The sequence below is a fragment of the Mya arenaria genome, chromosome 3, assembly GCF_026914265.1.
Source record: "Mya arenaria isolate MELC-2E11 chromosome 3, ASM2691426v1".
NCBI lineage: Eukaryota > Metazoa > Mollusca > Bivalvia > Myida > Myidae > Mya > Mya arenaria.
Window position 1 is genome coordinate 55,561,033 of NC_069124.1, and position 10,194 is coordinate 55,571,226.

Here is a 10,194-nt window from a genome sequence, read left to right on the forward strand (position 1 = left end):
TCTTAAAGCTGCACTCTCACAGATTGGCCGTTTTGACAACTCTTTTTACTTATTGTTTTTGTCTTAGAATGAGCCATTTTTTCCCTATATATCTGGAAACCAGTAGACTAATGAGTAATGATCATATCCCAGTTTTTCATGTTTACAATGAAGCATTGATGTTTTATGGAACGCTATAAAACTGCACTCTCACAGATTGAACGTTTTGACAACTTTTTTTATTTTGTGTCTTGGAACGAGCCAATTTTTGCGAAAATCCATGGAGACCAGTTATATACGACTGCTGACAAAAAATTAGATCCCAGATTTTTATATTTAAGTTCAAAAATTGATGTTTTATGCATTTTTCTTAAACCGTTAGTAACGGTTTAAGCCATAAAACATTAATTTTCGAACAGAAATATGAAAGTCTACGATCTGTTTTTGTCAGCAATCTTATATCATTGGTTTGCAGATATGTATGCAAAAATTAGCTCTTTCCAAGAGAAAAAAGTAAAAAAGTTGTAAAAACGGTAAATCTGTGAAAGTGCAGCTTTAAGAAAAAATGAGGTTTTCAGCAGTTTCCCAAACGATTAAGATCTGTTCTATTGTGAGTTATCTTATATGAATGAATTGAATGCAATGATACCAAAATCAGCTGACTCTGAGACAAAAACTAAAAATAAATGTCATAACTGTCAATCTGTGAGAGTTCAGCTTTAATGCCTCAGTTCGCTAGCTCAGTCCTTCTTTATCTTATTTTTTTATAATAATAAAATAAGTTTCAATAAGATATCTTAGTCGTAAACCTAACGCTTCTTAAAGGTACTCGGGAACATCCCTAAATCCAACTGTAAATAGACGATTTGAATCGCAAAATGAAACTATCTTATAAGTTTCATTACTTCGCTACATATTGAGTGAGCTGAACTTTAACCAGTAGGCCTATTGAAAATAAGCAAACAGTTGAGGAAATTAAAATAAAAAAAAATGTACTGCCATACATGACTTTTCAGATCAGCTGACTAAATATAGACCTAAGGCCAAAAAAAAATATATTTCGTTCTGGCAACCCGTCCCTACCTACGAAATAGGCGCCGACCCTTCCGTTTTTATTACTTTTTTATAGTCAGTTTGTAAAAAAATAATAATTGTGTATTTTAATATGTAGCTTAAAACCTTTATGTTTTATACCGAGTATAACTTTAACACTATTCTCCAATGAAGACAATAATATTTAAAAAAAGAGAAGCCTACCCTACCTATTTTTGAAAAGGATGTTACCCTAGACCCTAGTCTAACGTTTTAATGACACAAACATTTCGACTCAACTTTCTTCAAGCTCAATTTAGAATGCATACAAAGTTGTTTCATTCATTGACCTAGCTGTTAACCAAATATGCCACTGGCCAAGTGTTATCAAGATTGGACTAAAATTGTGACTACCACCAAGTCAGGATGACATATCGCCAACCTCCCTGATAGAACACCGCCAGCGTTTCGTGCTCAGTTTAACTAAACTTTACGCTATTTATTAACTGTTTCCAACGTCGCTTTAAATTTCGCAATGGAAAATAACCAAACTGTAAATTAACATATCATAAATACAACTAAAGGATGTTGAAACAAGACCCTTTGCTAGATTAGATAGATAAAAGCCTCATTTATAAAAATATAAACCTAACATCTGTAATCCTAAACCAGTAATCTAAACATCAAAATTTTTAGGACAAAGAAACTTTTTTCAACAAAATACAAAACTAAAAGTTGTTATAATAAATCTTGAATATGTAAATGTGAGCAGATGAAATCATGAATCAATTACTTACAAATTCGTTGTCAACATTTTTTGTTGAAAACGAAACACGAGCCATGTACACGTGCATAAGTATTAATAAAATGCACGTCAATGCCAACATGATATACATTGTAATCCGAGAGGAGCACGACGAAGTTCACATGTATGACGTAATTTACATAGCAGAAAACTAATACATGCATATAAGTGATGAAATACAAAGGCACTTGGCAGAAAACTCAGACCCTTATATAAGTAATGACATACAAAGAAAATTTGCAGTAAACTTAGACTCGCACAAAAGTGTTGACATACAAAGACACTTTAAAGGAAACTAATTCTCTCATATGAGTGATGACATACTTGGCAGGAAACTAATACTCGCATATGAGTGATGACATACAAAGACGCTATGCAGGAAACTAATACTCGCATATGATTGATGACATACAAAGAAACTATATGCAGGAAACTAATACTCGCATATGAGTGATGACATACAAAGACACTATATGCAGGAAACTAATTCTCTCATATGAGTGATGACATACTTGGCAGGAAACTAATACTCGCATATGAGTGATGATATACAAAGACACTTGGCAGGAAACTAATACTCGCATATGAGTGATGACATACAAAAACACTATATGCAGGAAACTAATACTCGCATATGAGTGATGACATACAAAGACACTTTGCAGGAAACTAATACTCGCATATGATTGATGATATACAAAGACACTTGGCAGGAAACTAATACTCGCATATGAGTGATGACATACATAGACACTATGCAGAAAACTAATACTCGCATATGAGTGATGACATACATAGACACTTTGCAGGAAACTAATACTCGCATATGATTGATGACATACAAAGACACACTATGCAGGAAACTAATACTCGCATATGATTGATGACATACAAAGACACTATATGCAGGAAACTAATACTCGCATATGAGTGATGACATACAAAGACACTTTGCAGGAAACTAATACTCGCATATGAGTGATGATATACAAAGACACCTGGCAGGAAACTAATACTCGCATATGATTGATGACATACAAAGACACTATATGCAGGAAACTAATACTCGCATATGAGTGATGACATACAAAGACACTTTGCAGAAAACTAATACTCGCATATGAGTGATGACATACAAAGACAATATGCAGGAAACTAATACTCGCATATGAGTGATGATATACAACGACACTTTACAGGAAATTAATACTCGCATATGAGTGATGACATACAAAGACACTTGGAAGGAAACTAATTCTCGCATATGAGTGATGACATACAACGACACTTTACAGGAAATTAATACTCGCATATGAGTGATGATATACAAAGACACTTGGCAGGAAACTAATACTCGCATATGATTGATGACATACAAAGACACTTGGCAGGAAACTAATACTCGCATATGAGTGATGATATACAAAGACACTATGCAGGAAACTAATACTCGCATATGAGTGATGACATACAAAGACAATATGCAGGAAACTAATACTCGCATATGAGTGATGATAAACAACGACACTTTACAGGAAACTAATACTCGCATATGAGTGATGATATACAAAGACACTTGGCAGGAAACTAATACTCGCATATGAGTGATGACATACAAAGACACTTGGCAGGAAACTAATACTCGCATATGAGTGATGACATACAACGACACTTTACAGGAAATTAATACTCGCATATGAGTGATGATATACAAAGACACTATATACAGGAAACTAATACTCGCATATGAGTGATGACATACAACGACACTTTACAGGAAATTAATACTCGCATATGAGTGATGATATACAAAGACACTTGGCAGGAAACTAATACTCGCATATGAGTGATGACATACATAGACACTATATGCAGGAAACTAATACTCGCATATGAGTGATGATATACAAAGACACTATGCAGGAAACTAATACTCGCATATGAGTGATGACATACAAAGACAATATGCAGGAAACTAATACTCGCATATGAGTGATGATATACAACGACACTTTACAGGAAATTAATACTCGCATATGAGTGATGACATACAAAGACACTTGGAAGGAAACTAATTCTCGCATATGAGTGATGACATACAACGACACTTTACAGGAAATTAATACTCGCATATGAGTGATGATATACAAAGACACTTGGCAGGAAATTAATACTCGCATATGAGTGATGACATACATAGACACTATATGCAGGAAACTAATACTCGCATATGAGTGATGATATACAAAGACACTATGCAGGAAACTAATACTCGCATATGAGTGATGACATACAAAGACAATATGCAGGAAACTAATACTCGCATATGAGTGATGATATACAACGACACTTTACAGGAAATTAATACTCGCATATGAGTGATGACATACAAAGACACTTGGAAGGAAACTAATTCTCGCATATGAGTGATGACATACAAAGACACTTGGCAGGAAACTTATACTCGCATATGAGTGATGACATACAACGACAATTTACAGGAAATTAATACTCGCATATGAGTGATGATATACAAAGACACTTGGCAGGAAACTAATACTCGCATATGAGTGATGACATACATAGACACTATATGCAGGAAATTAATACTCGCATATGAGTGATGACATACATAGACACTATGCAGAAAACTAATACTCGTTTATGAGTGATGACATACAAAGACACTATGCAGGAAACTAATACTCGCATATGAGTGATGATATACAAAGACACTTTGCAGGAAACTAATACTCGCATATGAGTGATGACATACAAAGACACTTGGCAGGAAACTAATACTCGCATATGAGTGATGACATACAAAGACACTATGCAGGAAACTAATACTCGCATATGAGTGATGACATACAAAGACACTTGGCAGGAAACTAATACTCGCATATGAGTGATGACATACAACGACACTTTACAGGAAATTAATACTCGCATATGAGTGATGACATACAAAGACACTTGGAAGGAAACTAATTCTCTCATATGAGTGATGACATACAAAGACACTATGCAGGAAACTAATACTCGCATATGATTGATGACATACAAAGACACTATATACAGGAAACTAATACTCGCATATGAGTGATGACATACAAAGACACTATATGCAGGAAACTAATACTCGCATATGAGTGATGACATACAAAGACACTATATACAGGAAACTAATACTCGCATATGAGTGATGACATACAAAGACACTATATGCAGGAAACTAATACTCGCATATGAGTGATGACATACAAAGACACTATATGCAGGAAACTAATACTCGCATATGAGTGATGACATACAAAGACACTATATACAGGAAACTAATACTCGCATATGATTGATGACATACAAAGACACTATATACAGGAAACTAATACTCGCATATGAGTGATGACATACAAAGACACTATATGCAGGAAACTAATACTCGCATATGAGTGATGACATACAAAGACACTATGCAGGAAACTAATACTCGCATATGAGTGATGATATACAAAGACACTTGGCAGGAAACTAATACTCGCATATGATTGATGACATACAAAGACACTATGCAGAAAACTAATACTCGCATATGAGTGATGACATACAAAGACACTTGGCAGGAAACTAATACTCGCAAATGAGTGATGACATATAAAGACACTATGCACGAAACTAATACTCGCACATGAGTGATGATATACAAAGACACTTTGCAGGAAACTAATACTCGCATATGATTGATGATATACAAAGACACCTGGCAGGAAACTAATACTCGCATATGATTGATGACATACAAAGACACTATGCAGGAAACTAATACTCGCATATGCGTGATGATATACAACGACACTTTACAGGAAATTAATACTCGCATATGAGTGATGACATATAAAGACACTATGCAGGAAACTAATACTCGCATATGAGTGATGATATACGAAGACACTATATGCAGGAAGCTAATACTCGCATATGAGTGATGACATACAAAGACACTATATGCAGGAAACTAATACTCGCATATGAGTGATGACATACAAAGACCCCTGGCAGGAAACTAATACTCGCATATGAGTGATGACATACAATGGCGCTATGCAGGAAACTAATACTCGCATATGACTGATGACATACAAAGACACTCTGCAGGAAACTAATACTCGCATATGATTGATGACATACAAAGACACTATATGCAGGAAACTAATACTCGCATATGATTGATAACATACAAAGACACTTTGCAGGAAACTAATACTCGCATATGAGTGATGATATACAAAGACACTTTGCAGGAAACTAATACTCGCATATGACTGATGACATACAAAGACACTATATACAGGAAACTAATACTCGCATATGAGTGATGACATACAAAGACACTATATTCAGGAAACTAATACTCGCATATGAGTGATGACATACAAGGACACTATATGCAGGAAACTAATACTCGCATATGAGTGATGACATACAAAGACACTATATTCAGGAAACTAATACTCGCATATGAGTGATGACATACAAGGACACTTGGCAGGAAACTTATTTTCTCATATAAGTGATGCCATACACAGACCCTATGCAGGAAACTTATACTCGCACATACGTTATTCCAATTCCAAGTGTGATAGCGTGCCAATGCTATCTGCGAAACAGTGATAACTTGCACTGACTATGACGTAGCGCTAACAAGGAAATCCACGTATCATTTCCTAACGTCTAACTGATACTAATTTTTTGCAATGTGTTTAAACCAAATGTAAGTTCAGGTTATATGTTAAGGCATTTTATCTGATATGATTGGTGAAGAAACTGATGATTGACGTTCCTTAACCTGAGCGAGTATCGAAAATCCTTTAAATATAAAAATAAAATAAAATATAGGGTTTTACCCTTTCTCACGAAAATGAAACAAATAAATGTGAAATAAAAGCCTTGGTAGATGGGAAATGACTTAGGCCGTATTTACAAAATATCTTAAGTCAGTTCCTAACTTATGTCGCTTTCGTAAATTAAGTATCTCTTTTATCATATGATCAAATAACTTAATAATATAGTATGATCTGAAAACGTTATATTAAATGATTTTTTTTTTAAAAAAGAACATACTTTTATGTTAAAAACACTTAATCGCTTCCTTTCAATTCGACTATAAAAGCACCTTGTACCTATATTATACTACTTTACTCATGAATGAATCATGTGACATTGCGCTATTCGTCGTTGTCGCTCCCTTCGAATATATTTGTTCAACGTACACCCTTATTACTTTTTTATGTTGGTAGTATTGAGTACAACATTTTAATAACACCTCAACTTCCATTCCTTAAATGAACTGCCTTTCGGCAATTGCGTTCATCTTCGGATATGTTCGGATTGCAATTCATCGCATAACAATATACATGAAAACTATTGATCTTGTTATTGTTTGTATTGTGTCAGCAGGTCCCGTAAAATATAAATCAACATTTTAGAAAGTGCTAAATTATTATATTTTTAAACGTTTTGTTGCCAAAAGTGTTTCAATTTTACGTTTAAAGGTGATTTCAAGTGGTTGATCTTGATCCCGCGTTATTGTGACGTCATTTGAAAAAATGTTTCCGGTAACAGTTGGGTCGTCCTATTTACAGAATGGGTAAGATAGGATTACTGAAAGGTAATCCGAAATGAAATTAAGTATTTTTTTTTTTATTGTTTTTTGAATAAAATAATGAACTATTGGCATAAATATAAGGAATGAATTGCGGGGTTGATTAGCCCAATTGCGTTCATACCCCGATAATGACATCAACCCCGCAATTCATTCCTTAATTAATTTCACTTGGCATCATCGGACCGACAGACCGACGGACTGACAAACCAACCGACTGACCGACCGACCGATCAACCGACCGACAGACAAACAGGCAGGCAGATATGCAGACATTCAAAGATCCAGTCAAATAGACTCATACAATAGTACATCGTCTAAATACATAAATGTATTATAAACATATCCTCTTCACGTGTCGATACGCATCACATCACAAATACAGCCAGTATAAATATATCGGCAATTTTGCCGTTTGAATGCCGTTGTTTTTTTGGGATATAATTATCTAGCGTCTATAAAACTTTGTATTACATTTGTTTATTCTATGATTTAAGCAAACACTGCAAATGGATCGACATTCACATGAATACATTATTTTCAGCAAAAATGAAAGCATTTAGAGACAAGTTTGACGAGTGGCGTAACAACTCAAATGATTGATTGACTACACAATAACTAATGCCACTGACCTCGTATCAAGCTACTTGACTACTTTGCGTATGCATACAAAAACATTCAGATACTTTCAGAACACTATTAGAACCCTTCCGTAGTAAATGTAAATATACATGATGATACAAATGAAGGTAGTTTAAATCCTAACAGCAAAACGCTCGACTGCATTTGGTTGCAATAAAACTCCATGATTATCTTAAAGCTGCGCTATCACAGATTGGCAGTTTAAACATTGGATTTATTTTATGTCTCAGAATCATTTGATTTTGCATCCATGCCTGTAAACCAGTCATATTAGATGACTCACAATAGAACAGATCTCAACTGTCTGGAAAACTGCGTAAAAACACATTTTCTTACAGCGTTTGTAACGCTTTTAGCTATAAAATAAAAAATTTGGAACAGAAACATGAAAAACTCCGATCCGATCTTTTGTAAGCAGTCTTATATCAATGTTTTCCAGACATTTGCAAAAAAGTTGGCTCATTCCAAGACATAATAAAAAAATAAGTCATAACTGTCAAACTGTGAGAGTGTAGTTTTAAAGAATCGGTCTCCTATACATGTACCATACATTTGTGTATGTCTAGTAACCCACAGCGTGTTGAATATCAAAGATATTGATGAGTAATCGTACCGCAAGAAGATTGGCAAAACATGAGTGGAAGCATGAAAGGTAGTGAGACAGTGACTGAGGACCAAATGTGATCAATAGACCCCACCCCAACCGTGTCCAACTTGTTCTACGCCAGTGATACATGTAATAGCTTGTCTGGCAATAATCATCAGTGACGTTGATGTTGTATATGGAGAAATCATTCATTAAATATGTATGAATATTTGGACATACATTATGATTTAATGATAAGAAATAACAAAACCGGTTTGATAGTAAATTATTAATAAATTCATAACGAGAATACTTTGCTCTTGACAGTTTAATCTCAATAACTGTTCACTCATTAACTGTTCGAATTTTGATATCTTATTTACTGCAATTTGAAAGCAAAACGTCTCCGCCTCTCGTATTGATCATATTATTGATCAGTTTGTACTCGACACGCGAAACATGGTTGTCAAGGTTACTGGAAAATTTATACGATTTATTTTAATTATAAAACGAGAAACCCACATTTGGATAGAATAATGTTACGGCAAAGTCTAAATCTAAAAAAGAACTGGACTAATTAACTGTATATACATATTAAGAGAATAACAAACACATAAACCCTCCTACCTATTGATAAATCCAAAAATCCTTGTGAACAAATAAATACTCGTTTCCAGCGTGGCTTCTTTCACAGAAATGGCCGAGCCGTTATCTTCCGCACACGGTTGTTAACAGCTCTGATACTCAACCGAACTTCTCACTTGTTATAACTGTATTATACTATTTATTCGTGACCGCTGGTCGGCGCTGCTCTACAAATTTATTTCATTGTCAATATTCAATGTAAAACTCACTTGTAACTGATACTTTATCAAACTTCTACTTTAACGAATGATTTTTATATGCCCAACTATGGTACAAAAGTAGTTAAATCACCGATTACTGTATGGTTGAATTTGTTCGTAGCAAGACTTTTGAGTGTCGAACGTTGCAGATACGTAATATTAACGCAAAATGTCACATTATGTTTTTTGAACAATCTGATGAATTGAATAAAACTCTGGTTGGTTTATACTAATTTATTTTAGCTCGATTGAGACGAAAGCTGATAGCTTATAAGATCACTCTCGAGTCCGTTTCCTGGACTCTGGATAAGAAAAACATGTTTAATGGTTATTTAAGATGTATATTAACCCTTTAAGTTAGTTGTTTATGAGTAATAAAATGAAAGCTCTCGAGCCGTGTTAAACTACAGACTCTGTTTAAGTGTTTATGAATTAAATCAGAATTATATGAGCGAAAAGGGTTTAACAATTTCTTTATACGACGTTACTTAGAAAGAAACACACTGCTTTTTGATAAGAAATTTGATAAAATCTTCCTTCGTAAAATTTGCTAAACTCCCAATTGCTCAATACTGAACCTTAAAGCTGCACTCTCACATATTTACCATTTTTACAACTTTTTTTATTTTTTTGTCTTGGAAAG

The 10,194-nt window shown here is 34.3% G+C and overlaps 1 protein-coding gene across 1 annotated transcript in view; it reads right to left on the reverse strand.

The window, feature by feature from the left end:
* LOC128227309 (sodium- and chloride-dependent taurine transporter-like) overlaps positions 1-9,486 on the reverse strand; it is a 41,989-nt gene extending 32,503 nt beyond the window's left edge. The window contains exon 1 of the mRNA XM_052937712.1: positions 9,334-9,486. The gene's annotated coding sequence lies outside the window, so the exon portion shown is untranslated. The remainder of the gene's footprint in view (positions 1-9,333) is intronic.
* Positions 9,487-10,194: the final 708 nt, after the last annotated feature.